The following is an 18411-nucleotide window of genomic DNA, read 5'->3' as shown; positions in this document are numbered from 1 at the left end:
TTAAAACATGCATTAGTTTGTTTGTCCAGATACGCGCATTAAAATTTTTCAAAAGCCACATTTCCCTCAAACTAAAATTGAAGCGATGAATTCAAATGTATTCACAGTTTACAACTCTCTTTTTTAATTTAAAAAAACGAAAATTTGGAGATAGTTGCAAAATATTTTTCTTTCTTTAGAAACTGCCTGTTCAGCGCTCCGGTGCATTTAATTTCAGAATGCGGAACTCTGACCGCAACAAAAGAAGCTGCTTTCACAACGGATTTTCAGAAACATCCAATGACCGTCAGATGGTACTTCCTGTTGTTTGAGACACTAGAACTTCCGTGTAGGACATCCTTCTCCAAGGAGGTTTAACTCTGGAGGGGTACATCCTGTTGTTTTCCGAAAATCTGGTTTATTCTACCATTAAAAGAAGAAAAAAACAATATCAACAATGTCGGACATCTACATATGTGCAAGCCTTTCAAGAAGGAGATCTCTTAACTACAATGTCTCATTGGTACTGATGCAATGCAGTGCTACGTCAATCATACGCACGCAACTACACACTCAATAAAAGACCGACAAGATAAGATAAGATAAATATATATTTAGTGTCGGATTTTACAAACAATAAACATTAGCTCCGAGAAGCTATTTTCCGACTACCATAATACCATTACATATAATTACAACATAGAATATGCAATATCAGTATCACAATACTAAAAAACATAGCTGCAAACATACCACAAGGATAATTTAAGACAAATAGATGCCACAATAATTCTGACTTACCGAAATCACGGAAGAAAACGGAAGAGAGGAATGAGGAAAGATATAAAAGGAGAAGGAATGATCTTCTTCCTGGGAAGTGTTGTTAATCAAACACGATGAAATCAAAGAAGCGATCGGCAAGTATTAGAAGCATTCCAAAAAATAAACATTTAGAAATCTAGACAGGTATTAAAAAGACAAGTACAACAACAAAAACACTATGCAAGAATGATATTTGAACAATCCTTCTTTATGCTGGTGCAACATGGAGAACAAATACGGAGATACAGCGCAGACTTCACGATTTGTTGAGAAGGTATCACAAAAGGGTTATGGTAATCTGGTCAGACAGAAGGAAGTGACAGAAATAACTCAATCAGCAGATATAGACATTGAAACAAAGATATCGGATTATAGAATCAAGGGGGGAAGATAACATAGCGAGGTAATGAAATGGACCTTGAAAGCAAAATCTGGAAGACCAAAATTCAAATGTAGTAGAAACAAAACGGGTATGTGCGGTTTAAATCGATCAGTATCTTCGGGACAACATTTATAACAGGAACAATTAGAAAGACACCATTGCTATCGCCAATTCTAATTCCTTGACAGTTTTACGTTTACCGTCCATGCAAAACCGATACTTTTCATTTTTATGATGTTTATGATTTTTATGATTAAGAATCGTAGTTCGAGAGGAAATTATTAAATTGACATCGGAAATGTCAGAAGCAAATTTTCTACATGTATTAGTTTTCAAACATACATGTAATGTTAAAGATAGCATAATTATCAGCAAAAATGTCTGCAAAAAAGTAGTAACAAGTTTTTCATGTAACTTTATTTGTTTATTCTATATACTAGATACGTAGATGCTAAATCTATTTAAATAATAATTATGACTCCTAATTTCTTTTAAAATTGTTTTATTTCTACACGTAGAAGGTTACGTTGTTTGTTTGTTTTTTGTTGTTGTTTTTTTTTCTTTGTTGGTTGTTTTTTGGGGTTTTTTTTTTGTTTTTTTTTTCTTTTTTTTGTTTTTTGTTTTTGGGGGGGGGGGGGGGTTGCACATAGTATATATCATTATTGCATAAAATTACTTTACATTTTCTTAGTTCATGTAGATGCAAAATAGAGTACATATTTTGCTAATAGATACTGTGGGTTCATTAATATTCAAGGGTATCAATTTTCGTGGATAAAGTGAAAATCACAGTTTCAAGGATGCGTAAATTAGTGGCCAATGACCCTATCAATACAAATTGTAACTAGAAAATGCACTTCAATGAACATTTAAATTCATGGTCATACTTTAAAACGAAATCCACGAAAATTGGTATTCAACGAATATTGATGAAACCACAGTATCAATAGATATCATTTTTAATGGTTAGATTTTCTCAAACCTTTACACCGTCAAGGTGTACCTTCGTCACACAAAGATAGCTTATTTCCTGCCAATGTGTTATAACCTTTATTAACCCATCCTCATCAACGCCGGATGCTCGAAATCACAATATATTTAAACCTCTGAGTGGATTTTTTTTTTATCAAATTAATGATTTTTAAAATTTTTAAAGCAACTATTGCTCTACACTGCGTTATTTACTCCTTTTATATTGTGGTAAACAGAATCTAAAAGTACACATTTTTTTTTATATTTATGGAATTCATTTAGATACCGTCCAACATAGCAAACAAGCCCGTGTGTCTTTTCTTCTGCCGATACTCATTCGGCTACTTTATATAATATAAGTGATAGCGTTTGTCCTTCACGCTAACTTCTCAAGTCTGATTCCTTTCTATACAATTTAAAGCTTCAATATTATACATGAATATTTGAAATTATACGTCATTTTGATATCGAATACAGTACATGCTTGTACTCCATACTTTCTACAAAACCGCGATGAATTGACCTCTCGAAATCACGACCTTCAAGGGACTGGGTGTCGATTTTTGTCGAATTTTATGTTTCTATATTTAATGTTTACAATGCTTTGGTGATGCATTTCTAATGATCAACCAAAGTTTGAGTGTCAGTCGTAGAGCTATGTTAAGAAGGGTTGTGTCATGCTTTTGTTACATTGGATCAATATATCGATAAAAGTTATTTTTCAAGCTGATATTTTTCTCAGCTAATTCTTTTTGAACATTATAAAAACGGTTTCTATCGTTTGTCGCATTCATTTTAGGTCTAAACCTGGGCTGGAATTTTCTTGTAAAGATTGAAAATGTAAACAAATACATGACCTTAGCTTTGTTTACATATTAAACAAAGAATTTATGAGTTCTGTATCTCGCTTATAACTCTACGACTTACACTCAACTTTTGGTTGCCTATTAGAAATACCTTACTGAGGCTTTGTAAACATTATAAACGAAAAATAAGTTTTAAACAAAATCTTGACCATGCCAATAAGCCATTAGAATATCGGTAAATAAAGTATTCACGGAACAGCATCGATCTAAAATTGCTTATCAAGTATGTGTATTTCTGGCTGTCTACGAAATTGTGTTTGGCTGTTAGATGTAGGTTCATAGAAGACTGCGCTTATAATCTCCTAAACCAAAAAAGTCATGCATCAAAAAAGTCATTCCATCTGTCATGTTGCCGTGTAACTCTTGCCACTCGCCGTCTACAGAAGTTGAAACAGCAAACATGTGATGTGTTCAACCAATGACAGAGCGTCTGGTCTGACACAAAGCATAGAGCACAAAAACATATACATTATACCTATGTGTTTTAAACAGAAGATCTTTGTGAAAATTGCCACCTTCAGATGTCTGGCATGCAACTCATTTGTCATGTAAGTGTATTTCCATCTATCCAAATCTACATTTACAATTTAAAACTGTTACTTCAATGTAAGAATTATATTTATGAATACACGCCAATTTTAAGTGCATCCGTGTGTGTCTTGATATTGCGCAGGTTTTTCTACAAATGCCAAAACATACACATTACGGTAGTGCCAATTCCATCGTTGCTTTTCTTTCCGCATTCAGACTTTCGCACAGTCATAATCATGCTATTATCATTTACACGGAAAATCTTTACTTTAGGGTTACATGTGTATAATTTAAGAATCTGGAACATACTTAAAACGAACAACCACTTGCATTGATTATTGATTATATCAAGGTTATTGATATCAGAAGTAGCATAGTAAAGAATCCGTGTATTTGTTCGACATATTCACTCACATTTAACATGTTAAACGTATATAACAGTTTATATACTTATACGTGTTAACAACAAAAAACATATTAGTAATTAAAATTGTCATTATTTGATAAAGATCATCGGAATACAAGGATCATAAAAGGTTTGTGTCTTAACAATGACATAAAGAAGTAAAGGATTACTTTTAACAAGAAAATGACCATTCGAATTAGTTTATTCTGATATTAGTGCACTTCGATTCATTTGATTTAATTTATTTTCTTCAAAGGTACCCTTTATACACATGCCTTGACATGACATTCACTTTATGCTTACATACAAACTTCGGGAAATTTATGTTAATCAAATAAGGAAACTTTCCCCCATAAAGTATCAATTTTGCTTCATAAATATACTTGTTCCACTAAACAAAGATTGTAAAACAATACACTAAATTATGTTGTATTTATAGACACAAAAGCCAATCAAATACCCTTATCACTCTTTCTTTGTCTCATACTAGTATATATATATATATATATATATATATATATATATATATATATATATATATATATATATATATATATATATATATATATATATATATATATATATTAACGATGTTAGTTGTTCAGTATTAATTAAATTATTCATAACAGTTACATGTATATAGTTATATAGAAATTATCTATGATAAAACGTTCATTGATATTAAAAGAACTTAGACACGATTTGACTTAAAATTTCAAATTTTATTTTTCCATTTTCAATGTTTATACTGATAAATATAGAAGTGTATAATGCTATGTCAAAATTTACACATTCGTTGTATTGGTGTAAATTTCAATCAAATGTAACTTTCTGTTGTTGATGATAGTATTTACGAAGATATTGAATTAGTTTATATTGTTTTTACATGTCATTTGTCTAAGAAATTGTAAATCCCTACTTTACATTTTTTGTAAACAACTATAAGACTCGAGCTTTGTTTACATTACTATCAATTCTTACATCTCTATTTCGCTTGAAACTTGACTTTAACATTTAATATTTTGGTCAATTATTTAAAATGCACCAACAAACCATTTTATACACAAAAAATAATAATAAAATTTTTGATCTCAAATGGTGTCCAAGTCTCTTTAACATAAAGTACACCGATACTAGTACCCAATTAATTTTTCTCATTTTTCTTTTAAGCAAATAAAATGTTCATATTTAAATGAGACACGACAATATATGAAAAGAATCGGAACATTGTATTTCTTTTTAAATTGAATTGAAATGTTGAATGTGTTTAAGTGTTGTGCAGAAGTAGGGGTGGACATTGAAAAAAGTTGGTTGTTAATGAATTGACAATTGTAGATTGCAAAAGATACCGACGGGAACACATTCGGTTGTTATTCCATAAGTCTTTGATAAGTATAATAGACAACAGAATGTAAGCAAGAAATTGGACAGGTAACTAAATTAGCTTGATAGAACAATCATTTATCAATTTTCAATTCATTTAAATTTAGAATTATTCTGGGCGATTGTTCTACTTAAAACTTACTTATAACCACAATTCAAATTTTCTTGATGTAAAAAAAAAGTTATAAAGAACTTTCAAGTTCTTTCTATTTAAACAATATTTATCTATGCATTGGTGTCTGTCTAGATATGGACAATTTGTCAAAAGTTGTTTTGTTTTTTTAAACTATCAAGCGATTGATTCAAAAATTAAAAAAAGTATTCGCAGTTTACAACTCTTTTTTTAATTTTTTGGAATTTCTTTAGCACCGGTTCAGCGCTGTGTTACATTCAGTTCCAGAATGCGGAAGAACGACCGCAATAAAAGAGACTGTTTTCACGACAGATTTACAAAAACATCCAGTGACCGTCAGAAAGTACTTCCTGTTGTTTGAGATACCGAAACTTCCGCCTAGGGCATCCTTATCAAGGGAGGTCCGACTCTGGGGAGGTACACCCAATCCTTTCCAGGAATTTGGTTTATTCCAAACTATAGAAAATTTACAATGTCGAGTCGGATATCTTTACATTGGCAAGCTTTTGCAGAAGGATGTCTCTTCGCCTATGACGTTGCTTTTTCATAATGGTACTACTAAGGCATACGCCGCAAATAAAAGACTGACAAGATAATATAAGAGGGAAGCAAGGTCTCTGGCGGAAGATATTATAGAGAAAGGTACAATCTACATGGCCTTCATGGAAAGTTTTGTTATTCAAAAATGACAAAACCAAAAAAGCGATTGACATGCATTAGAAGCATTCCAAACGCTTATCAACATTTAAACATTTAGAAAGTTTAAAGAAAGACTAAAACGAAACAAAGAGCCTGCAAGAGAGTGATACGGTTACCAAACATTCCTATTTATGCAAATAGGAAGAAGAGCACAGATTTCACTCAAATTTCTGGAAAAGATAAGCATAGAAGCTTAGAATATTGATATATGCGCATCGGGTCAGCAAGAAGGAAGTAGCAGAAGGAACCGGAACAGCAAAACAAACATTGACACCGAGGGGACAAAGTGTTAGGAGCAATGGAGGAAGATAATATAGCAAGAACAAATGGATCTTGAAAACGAAACCCGGAAGACCAAAATTAAAGAGTAGAATTTTTTTTTTAAAAATGTGGAATTTAACTGGATCAATGACAATGGGATAACAAGTGGTAAGACCCGTTAAAGAGGCATTGCTGTCGCCACTTCAGGTCCTCAGGTGCCCGTGTTCTGGTCGTTCCAAAACCACGTGATGTTTACCGTCCCTGCTCTTCTTGCTTTTTTCATACTGTAACCAATTCTTTCTCTACAGGAAAAATTCAGGTTGACATTAAAAATGAAAACACCGAAGTCTCTTATTAAGATACTGTAACCTGGTTATACTTTTTTACTTACACCTATAATGTTTGATGTTTGCTTAATCGTCCACAATAAAGACAAACAAAAAATCTCTCAAAGACATTTTGGATGGCAACAAAATCTTCATGCATCTACATTTTTTTTTAATTTTATGAACTGCATCTAAGCTAAGTCTATTTTAAAACTATAATACCTTCTCAAGCAAATAATGAAAATTAGGCGTTTTAATTTCGTTAACTATTCACTAACACATATAGAATGATACGTTGCGTTTTGTTACATACATGTATATCACTATAATTGTATGTAAAGAACAATATGTATAATAGTGGCCTAATAAAATGGCCCCGTAAAATAAACATCAAATTTTTATTACCCTATACCTTTTTTTCTTTGTATATATGAACGTGTGATTTTCCCCCATGCCTTTCAATTTAATCCAAATGCTCTTGTTCCGAAGTATGGCATAATAAAGTCAACCTTTTCTAGCCATTTTTTTTTTTTTGCATAAAAAAACATTGAGTGCAGGCTTGAGCAAACAAAATATTGTCATTTGAAGATTTTTTCCATCCAAGACTTATAACAGACAGAAAAATTTTACTTGTTCAAAGCTGCGGTCTATATTTCCCATTTGAAACATGATTAAAAATCATGCATATATATATATATTTTATTTTTATTGAATTCTAAATATGTCATATATACATGGCACGCCAAATTCACAAAAATGAGCTAAACATAGTTTCACAGTAAATAAACTAGATTTATCGTTTGTAAACTGTAGTTTATGGGCAGAAAACTATAGCTAACGACGTTAATCTATACCTGTATTATACATCTATAAACTATAGTTAACGCGACCATCTGTGTTTCAGAAGTGTAAACTTACATATTAACACTATTTAAAAACATAGTTTATCTGATAAATATAGTTTCAAGATTGTGAAACTATGATCAACAACTCTTAATTGTAGTTAATGAATGAAAATTATAGGTTACAGATGTGAATCTATATTAAATCTATTGTTAATTTTTATTTACAGACAGATAAACTTAGATTAACATTCGTAAACTTTAGTTTACAACCGTTAGATATGGTTTCATAGATGAAAGCTGTAGTTACCGGATCGTTAACTATAGTTTACGGTTCGCAAAGACGTAAACTATAGTTAACAGTCGATAAACCTAGTTTATCAAATGTGAAACGATGTTTAGCTCATTTTTGTGAATTTGGCGTGTCATACATTACTGCATGTGGAAATAAATGAGATGAATATATGAAAAATATATTTTATACCAACTCTACATCGAAATAATAAAAAAATTTGAATAACCGGAAACACTGTTAAATAGCCGAATCATGGGGATCAAATCTTGACTCCTATCATATCACTATCAATTATAATCCTTTACATTAACATGGTGGGTATATAATAAAAGTATATAGATGTATTACTAACTTTTCAACATTATTTCTTATATAGTTAGATATATCATACACCTTTTAGATGTACCATCTTTACCCAAAAATTGCGGTGTTTTTATTTTTTTATATTAATGCATTATGACCTTAGCTCGTCTTCATCGAGGCTGGATGGTCGAAATCATCTTAAGGTACATCCAAGTCGAAAAAAATTGGATACTTTCATTATAATATTTGTAGAAAGCAATCAATTAATGCGCTATTACCTCAGTTGTAATAAGTAAATGAGGCAAATGTTCGAAGTTTCAAATATAATCTAGCAAAAATGCGTGGAGTTCGACATCAATTGAATAGAAAAATGTGTTATTTTATACATGTTTTAGAATTTTTCGAGAAAAATAATCAAGGTATTTTTCGTTTTATATTTGAAACTTCTGGTGCAAACGGATATGATATTAAAAATCACAAATTCTTAATTTTGTTTTCCTCAGAGTTCTCTAGTGTTACTGTTATATTAAGATATCAACGGTATTTTTTAATATTGTTGTTTGCAAAAATTTGTTTATCGTTATTTTAATTTTATTTCTCAGTAAAAATATATGGTTACCGTATTGAATAAGATTTATCTTTTATCTATTTTTTTCGTGTACTAACTTTTATCTCAGCTTTTCTCCCAAAATGTTTTCAGGATCAGAAAGTATTTTATTAGGAAAAAGAACGATAATCCTCGATTCCCACCTCCATGTTACATCCGTAAATTAAAAAAAATTAGATAAAGTTATAATCGTAAAGTTATAAAATTAAAATATAAAAACCAGACTTTGTTGAGACACGCACAGCCTTTAACCTGTTTTTCAGCCACCAGGGTTTACTACTGCTATAAATGTATCATGCATTGGATGTTCAGTGCAACGTTTGGAAACAGATACCAGCTTTTGTAATATACATAAATAAATATAAGTCCAAAATTCTCAACTGTTTGATATAATCAAATCATTTTACATATTTTATGTATCATCCCAATCAATCATTCTTCCTGTGAGTTTATCTCGGTGACTGTACGCTAGTTTAACTATTACTTTTTAACATTTAATTGCAAATTAAGTACTAAATAGTATGTCAAAATTTGACCACTAATACAAAAAACGGAAATGAAATTAGGCTGAGTATGGGTTTACGATATCATGTATATGGTAGATGACTCGCCTCATACATTTGTATTTGTAAAAGGTTAAACCATACTCCAATGAAATTCTCTCACCAAAGAATAAAAACTAGAAGAGTAATGTACATGTATATGCATGCACTTTTTTCGCTATATTTTTTGACATAATTTTGTGATTGAGACACGGTCAAGAATCTTTTTTTGTCTGGTTTTTTTTTTACAACCTCGTGTGGATCAACCTGAATATAATGGCAATAGTATCCCTACCCTCCGTGTCATGGTTTTCGTAATTTCTCATTCTATCCATGTATCTAGTCGTCTGTTAGATACTAGTATATACGTGGTAGAAAAGAGGATTTTGAAGACCATCAATTTTTACAGTTTTTACCTCAAACGCGTGGTCTTGTGTGTGTAAGTTTACATATCCCTCACTTGAAGCAATTAAAAGAACTTGTTCGAATGTTAATAAAAATGTTTTCTTCGCGTGTATATACATTGTTTATGCTATAAATTTTTAATTTTCACGATGCATGTTAATAACGTGTTTTCATTCTAAAAACACAAGAAGTAAAAGTTTGCAAATTAAGACACACGGTTTGTGCCGAAATCTTGACCATTTGACCATTTACAGTGATAAATTGCAATATTTTGGTATGAATGGGTCTAGACTCCATCTTAAAAGTACTTTCATTAAAAGGATAAGTTTTTATTCTTTTTTATCATTGATTTATTAAATTGGAGTCAGGACCCATTATGGGTCAAAATTCATATTTTTCGCAAAACTTCAAAAATTTATTCATAATTGCCAAACTATAAAAGTTATTCACACTGATCGGTATGTGTCAACGAAACTCAATGTGATTAGCGGAGGAATTTAAACAGTATCTTCTGGCTGAGAGGGTGTTCGAATCATATGGGAGTTTTTGTTTTTTAAATTCTGTGCATTTGTTTTTATGTAATAGATATAAAATTATTTTGGAAAAATCTTAGACTCTCTAGATAACGACAAGAAATACATAATGTTTTTGCCCATTCAAATAACGTCTAGTAAACAATAGCACAGTTGAAGATTGTTTGAGATCACGTTGTATAATGTAGGAAATAATCATAAAAATGAAAATAGTTAAGGTATTGTTAATGGCAGTTATATATTATAAATGTAATGATGCATACCTTCAAATGTAAGATTCCTTTATATGAGATTTACAAGAGTCGTTTAAATATCCTAGGTGCAGGGGATTCGACAGGCATCGTGCGCTTTTCTCCTTTGGTCCAGCTTGGTTTAATTGTGTCTGAGAGGATTTAAACATATTATCATATTATGATTTCTTATGTTATTGGCACGAATGCTTAACTTTAAACATGATCGACCGGAAAGAAAAACTACTGTATATAATAACCCAAGCTTTCCAGTTTTTTTTTTTGTTTTTTTTTTTTTTTTGGGGGGGGGGGGGGAATCTGGCTATAAAAAGGGAAACTCCACAGTATGGCAAGATTTCCATCGGGAAAATCTAGTTTTTGGACAGCATATAACAGGATAGTGACACATTAGTGTAAGAATACTCAAATGAACTTTAAATTTTGTTGACAAACATAATGCAATATCGTATTTGTAGATGGTTTTTTTTTTCTTATCCCATTACAATCTATTCTATAACCAAAAATATAATTTAAAGCTGTTTTATTCAGTTCTTCAATTCGTAGGGATTATCTTCCTTACCTTGTGTTCTAGCTCTGTAATGGAGAGAAGGCAGACACGCAGATGAGATGGATATATAGACTAAGAAAGAAATGGATAGAATAAAGAAAAAGAGAGACAGAAAAAAGAGGGGCATTTGAAAATATTACAATTAATTTCTTACATTCCTTTAAAGGAGAGATTGTTTGATACTAACTTAAGTAAGTAAAAGTCTAAAAGAATAGTATGATATTTTTTTTTTATTTTGACGATAGTTATGTTAAAAAAAATTAATGGGGGTATACGTAGGCTAGAGTTGTATACAGGTCGTTTCTGTGTACAAAAATAACTTCTTACTGTTTATTAAATCTAATTTCTTACCCTGGCAGGAAAAATATTGCATCGGCCGGGAATCGAACCCGGGCCGCCCGCGTGGCAGGCGAGCATTCTACCACTGAACCACCGATGCTTGATATTGGTGGAAGTTAACGCAAATTATAAATATAATTTTACACATAGAAGTTGTAAATTATCACATTTAACATTTTTTATCATCTTAGTCACAATTTATGCATCATTTATATATTATAATGCAAAGTACATGGCATTTGCCACAATGAAAGGGAAATATTATTGGACAACTACTATTTGTACCTTCAAGTTTATTTTCACCTGAAAATGGGCGGAGCTATAAATATTCATTCGCAAAGTTTTTTTTAAAATGAAGATTTCATATTGTTTGCAATTAATATTTTTAAAGAAAGCAATTCCTTTATATTGATTTAACATATTACAAAAATAAAATGTATTGTTGGCTTTGTTTTGTTTTTCTTAATGACATTTTATTATCGTCAGTGAACTATATTTGGTACTCAATTACTCCGCCCATTCAATCAGCTTGGAGTAGCATGGCAGACCTCAAACATTGCATGATAGTGTATGGAAGAAAGTCGGAAGGAAATGCAAAGTGTTGATTTATTCGTGAGATTAAAGAAGAATTATGGAATCCACTAACAAAGGTTTGTGTAGCTATTATATTCGCATAATTTGATCTAAGTGAAGACTAATGACAAAGCTAGAAATGAGGCAAGATTTGTGCCGATGCAGCAATGCATTAGGTCTGTGACACGCTTGACACAGTGACAGTGGGATTAGAAAGTGAATGTTGGTCAATCAGCTGGGCATTCAGATTGCAGATAAAATAGGATTTATGTGGTCAGTTAAACTGCTCTTGTATCAATTCTTAAATGCCTTGAATTTAAAAATATGTTAATCTGATATAATAATTAAAATTTATAATAATTGTTAATGATATATTCTTATGAATTGTAACTATTTTAATTTAATTACTTTTTTTTTAAATTGCTTGAGTACATTAGATAATAATTATTGTGTTTAAGATTTATTTGAGACTCAAATTCTTGCAGAATTTATTTTTTAACTTAATAATATAAAGTGAAGAACTAAATGTAACTTAATTATGACATATGATTGATGTAAGTTAATTATGACATATGATTATTGTATGTGCCTACAATATTTTGATCTTATTCAAAATATCTGAACAAGCAAAAAAAAAAGCCTTTGGCCGTTGGAGGGAATGTTTTCTCTGAACTACTATAAGTGGAGGGGCAAACTGCACTATAGTTCTATTTTATTTTTAAAAACTCTGCTGCGAGAAAAAGTGTGTGGGAGTGGGGTAGGCCAGCCCCCCCCCCCCCCCATGCTACATGCCTATTAATTGAAATAATTTGTGTAAAATGGTGGAACAACAATATTCATTGTTTTATAACTTTTATATTTTGTTTACCAACTTAAATTAACTTTGCCACATACACAAAATATTATTAATTTGCTCTGCAAAAGAGCATATTTACTGCAGATCTCCTTAAAGTGTTAATGACTCCAAGTTAAGGAAAGTTTGTCAATGAATCATTTGTTTAAATGGTATTTTATATTGGATTTACCTGCCTGCTTTATATCCATTTTTGTGTTTGATTTTAAGGTAAAGAATAAAGCAACACTTACGACCCACTCACGAAAACAGACACCTTTTATTGTTGAACAGAAATATTTATTCAGCAAAATTGGGATAGGGATGACTTGAAAAATAAATTTTGTTGATCCATTCAAATAAGGTTATTGGCCCAGACTGAAAAACCTAGTAAACACCAGGCATGGGTTTAATCATATTTTTTTTTTAAATCTTGGGGGGGATTTAACCAATTTTTTTTTTCCTTCAAAACTTGTACTTTCTTTGTGCTTTCTACCATCCAGTGGGGTCTTAGTATTGAGTAGAGCTGGTGAATTTAGGTTTAGCATGACCCAGGTGGTTTGTATGGGTTTCCTAATCACATTAATCACACACGGAAGTCCTGGACTGATGACTCTCTTCAATGTTTTTATCACCTGGTCAGGGTCCCTTTTGTCTGGTTTGTCTTGTCTCACTGAGGTACCATGCTGCCAAGGAAAATAAACTCTTTAACAGAAAGAAAAGTATTTGTGTCATGCTTGAGTGGTGTTAATGTCCGAGTGTTTTAGGGGACATCAGGATAACATAAGTCATTTTAACCAGTAAATCTCCTCACCTCCCTTACCTGAGACTATTAGTAACAATGTGATTACTATCTTGTTAATGTTCTGGGCAGACACTGGACTTAATGCAGCGGTACTTTTAACTTTATCAGTCACTCTATCTTGCTTAAGGTGTTTATTATCCAGGGCCTAGTGTCGAGCATTTAATTATTGGTCCTGAACAATACTGTTGTGACCATTTTACCTTTAGCTGTTGTGGGGACAGAAGTCAGGGATCAGAAGTCAGAACCAGTGGCAGACAAGGCTTGGCAAAAATTCAGGCTCCGTATAACTTGAAAGACTTCGGTGTGATTGATCCCAGTATTTAATAAAACTATTCTTTTATTTTTAAGCAGAGGAGAATTTATAACTTTCACAAGGAGCTTTTCTTTGTTGTTTGCCAAAGAGAATGATCTGGGTACTCGGCAAATATCAGTATTGAGCAGTTGTTTTAGGTTTTTAGGTTCAGTTTGATTCAGTAGAAGAAAATCAATTCAATTTGTTCAAAACTTTTAATCCTAATGTTTTTGGTTAAACCTGTTTGAAAATTGTTGCATGTCTGATACTTAAAAGTTGCTGTTCTGTATGCGCAATAGTCAACTGATCTGTCTATATGCTGTGTATTGGAAGACAAATTCTCTTATTAATGATGCATGTTAAATATTGGTATTTGCTTTTGCTCTCTTTCTCTGTGCATTTAAGCCCTAGATGCAGTAATGTGCAGTGATTCATCCTAACTGAAAATTAGTCCCTGTCTCAGAACTATTGATTTTGGGGATCATATGAATTTCTTTTCTTTTGTCTGCAAATCTTTTACCCAAAGGATTTTTAACAAACTCTGAAGTCTTCTGCAAGAGTGAAGATCAAGAAAGGACTTGAGCCGACGTAGCTGATCATCTTAAATGTTCAGCCATGGTTTGTCACGCAGTATAAATTTGTATGTAGATTTCGTGTAACTATCAGTATTACAAGAGTATTTGTACCGTCAGCTTTTGAGTGTCTGTAGTTCTTAGTTTCACCCTAATTTGTTTTGTTTTTGTGTATCTTTTAAGATTTTAGTTGATGGATCACTGTGACAATCTCGGGCAGTCATATTGTCTCCTCTTGCTGACATCAACATCAGTGACCAGTGAACCACATTAATAAACCACACTTCCTCACACATAAACCACCACACAGGACATGAATACTATCAGAGTTTGCCATCTTTTTTGCCAAGGCTCGGCTTTGTAATTCATATTTCCAGTACCCTCATAGCCCGTTCTTTGTCCATATCAGGTTCTACCGATTTGTTGAGGGCTGTCTGTCAGTTGCTTTAGTCAGTACTGTGTTGTCATTTCATCTTATTCAAAAGCCTTTATATTTTTGGTTTGGTTTTTATTAGAGATGTGTTTTTATTATGTGGTTCGACTGATTTGTTAAGGACTGTTAGTTGCCTTAGTTTAGGGATAATAGTTAAGAACAGTTCATTGTTGTCATTTCATCTGTCGCAAGCCTTCATCGTTTTGGTAAGGTTTTTATTAGGGAGGTGTTATTGTTTTGTGATAAGTCCAGTCACTGAGTTTTATTTGGGTAAGTCTAACAAATGTCACCTTTTGTAGGGGCCTCAGACCAATTCATGGTGTGTTCTCCCTGATTGTGGGGTCAAAAGTTCTTATCAGAGGAAGGTGATTTGTTTAGAGGTGGTTTTACCTGTGTTTGACAACACTACTTGTTGTGATACTGCTTTTACAGGTTGCTGATGTTACAAAGGCTTCCAGAATGTTGTTGTGTTCTCAAAGAAATCTTGTCCAAATATTATTTCATTAACTTTCCTATCAGCCTTACTCTTTGCTAGAATTATTTTACATGTTCTGAAGCGTTGATAAAAGGAGTTCAGAGAATATTTTGAGCTTGTGATAATTTTACTATAATTAGATGATTCTTAAGCATACAAAAATCCCACCAAAAGAAAAGGAAGAAGTCCACGCAGTATTTATATCAGTGCATTCATAGCAACCTTTTAGGGCTCAAAGTACAAGTAAATAGGTACACATCTCCAAATGGGAACATGCAGAGGTGTGTGGTAATCGGCTAATTGCCATCTTTTCATGTCTGACATTACACGCCATATTACATTTGTGTCGGTAACACTGGAGACGTTTATCTGCTTTCCTATACACCTGTGTACATACACATTACAGACAGAATATATCACCAATATTTGGACAAGCAAAATTAAAGCTTGTTGACTCTAGAATAGAACAGATAGGCAATTGGATGGACCTAATTCATTTATATCTCTCATTCATCTTTTCATTGAGTCTTCTTAAAGATGAAAATCTAGGTAACAATAATGTTCATTTTGGTATTTTATTCCGATTTATTCCATTCCACCTATGTATTTTATTTTTCAACACAAATCTTGCCCGTCATTGTACTCTTACTGTTAAAGGTGCTTAGGAGATAATTGAAATAATTTTGCACTTACTCCAGAACAGGATTGTGCAAACCGGCTTGTTTACCAAGGCCCCCTCTGTCCATTTATTACATAAACTAGCTTTGTAAACTTATTGAATTTGAAAAGCATCCAACCCTTTAAGTAACCGTCTGCTTTAATTTAACATTGATTACTTCTGAGTTCTATTATTGTTGACTTTTCACTTCAGTTTGGATGTATTTTTGAAGTGTTTTAAAGATGAGTTCCTATATTAGCAAGGCCTGTAGATATAGACAGACAGAATGTGACAGGTTACAATGGCTACGAGTTGACATGGGTGAACCGCAGCCATTACAGACTGGATTTGTCAATGGGATTAAGGTTTGGCCAGCTGTGCTGAGCTCATAGCTTTGTGACGGCGCTTTATGTACAGTTTATTTCTGAGACACCTATTGCAAGTATGTGCAAATTCTGGTTAACTTCGGGTTTACAAGCCCTGATCTTGGGTGTGTTATGTTTGATAAGAAAATAAAAAAGATTATTGGCTGTCCATAAAATACCTACATTTAGACTGGTATGTGGGATGGCTATTTTGAACTGGATTGCATATTTTGTTGTAATAATTGTTAAAATTTTGAACATAATCTATTTTGTTTTAAGTTTGGGTATTGTTCATTATGTTGAAAATTTGTCACGCTCTGTAAATCATACCTGGAATTTATACTCAAAACTATTTACCATAATATGTTTCACTGACTTACAAAATGGAGCTGCCATGTTTTCAATCATTCCTTAATTCAACAATCGAACAATCATCAGTTTATTAGTTCATGTTTTCTGTGTTTATATCAGATCTTAAGATTTTCATCTGGTTTGGTAAATAAAATTCATTGATGGGAGGCAAGAAAAAGGTCAAAGGTAAAGCCCCAAAGCAAATGACCGATATTTTGAATGACTTTGTGGGTGGCCATTGTGTACTGCATTGAATTTATACCTCACCTTGTGTACGGTTTCCAAAAAAAGTTCATTTTTTTTGTTAATTGTGTGTATTGCCAAAGGTAATGTAAAATTCACCTGATTTAAAATTGAGACTAGATGCAAATTATAGAGTACAAATTCTGAAAGGAAGTGAAGCAGAAACATTTAATTAGACCCTAACTTGGTGTTTCAAATTTCACACTGTAGATAAGTCAGTTTAATGAACTTCTCTCATTTAAAGTTCTTTGTACTTTCATTTCTTCCTTTAACACATAGCTTGTATTTACAGCTTTAATACTTCATTTCCTTTAAAAAAAATCGATTTTTTTTATATTTAACAAAAAATAAACGGTAGAATGAAAAAAAATTAGCATCATATTCAAAATAGGATTTGCCGAGGAGGGGTTGGGGGTTGGTGTTTGAGCTCCACATTTAAATACTCTGTACTGCCATTTTTTTGTTCATTCATACTTTGACCAAGTGCACACAAGCAGGATATGCTGTCTGTGCTGTTGATAAAGGTAAAATACAGGTGTGTTGGGGGTTAGATCAGTGCATTACGTCTTGTTGTTTTGGGTCTTCACAGAATTCAATGAAACCAACGGTCTGTTATGTAAATTAATTTGTCTTTTTTCATCACGGCTCAGAGCATTTTTCAAATGAACAGGTCTTTCATTCTTCACTTCTTGGGATGCGGCTATTTCACCTGGAAAAAAAAAGTCGAAGAGATTGGTCTTGTGTTGAAGAGTGTGTTCTGTCAGGGCTGGGAACAGTAGATCTGTAAATCGCAGAGATTGATCAGACCGGGCAGGTTTTGATGAGGTGTTAAAGTGGGGATTAATGACATTTCACTTTTTCTGAATGGATTTACAGGTGAATTGGACTTAAAAAGGTATGCCATATTGGTGTTCAGACAATCTTTAGCTGATTTCTGAACTAACGTGAATGGCTCATGTTTGAAATTTGATTACACTTAGCTCATGTTATGCTGAAATCAGGTGTTCTAAATATTGGGGACTGCAGGTGTGTTTAATATAAATAATTACAAGGTGTATTTAATTTACCGTTTTATGAATGAGTATCAAATCAAGACCATCAGATGTAATGATAGCGGATTCATGAATGGGTTACAGGGGAGCTGGGTACATATTAGTTTTAGTTGACTACCTGTAGTTCGAGAGATAAAACAAGGCCCAGGATTCAACTGAATAGCCGTAACCTACTGCTAATCTAAATACCCTATCATGAATATGTTGTTTTCATCAGATAATGGACACGAGGCAAATCAGACTGACCTTTCTCCATGATCTACCTTCTTTTGTTTGTTGTGATCTGGTTTTAAAAGAAATATAGATGCCTATAATCAGATTTCGCAGATTGAAACA

The 18411-nt window shown here is 32.4% G+C and overlaps 1 protein-coding gene and 1 non-coding gene across 7 annotated transcripts in view; one reads left to right on the top strand and one right to left on the bottom strand.

The window, feature by feature from the left end:
- Positions 1-11453: 11453 nt before the first annotated feature.
- On the bottom strand, positions 11454-11524 carry Trnag-gcc (transfer RNA glycine (anticodon GCC)). The gene has a single exon. It is a non-coding gene; the product is annotated as a tRNA-Gly (tRNA).
- A 395-nt stretch (positions 11525-11919) lies between these two features.
- LOC105335874 (protocadherin Fat 1) overlaps positions 11920-18411 on the top strand; it is a 53764-nt gene continuing 47272 nt past the window's right edge. For 4 of the 6 annotated variants that reach the window (XM_066077174.1, XM_066077173.1, XM_066077175.1 and 1 more), the window contains exon 1: positions 11920-12074. The gene's annotated coding sequence lies outside the window, so the exon portion shown is untranslated. Of the gene's footprint in view, positions 12075-12144; positions 12271-17761; positions 17919-18411 lie in introns of those variants that run through there. The other 2 variants (XM_066077172.1, XM_066077171.1) reach the window with 2 other exon arrangements.

This window comes from Magallana gigas, chromosome 2 (assembly GCF_963853765.1).
Source record: "Magallana gigas chromosome 2, xbMagGiga1.1, whole genome shotgun sequence".
Classification (NCBI taxonomy): Eukaryota; Metazoa; Mollusca; class Bivalvia; order Ostreida; family Ostreidae; genus Magallana; species Magallana gigas.
The sequence above is the reverse complement of the archived record's forward strand: the minus strand, read 5'-3'. Positions and strand labels throughout refer to the sequence as shown.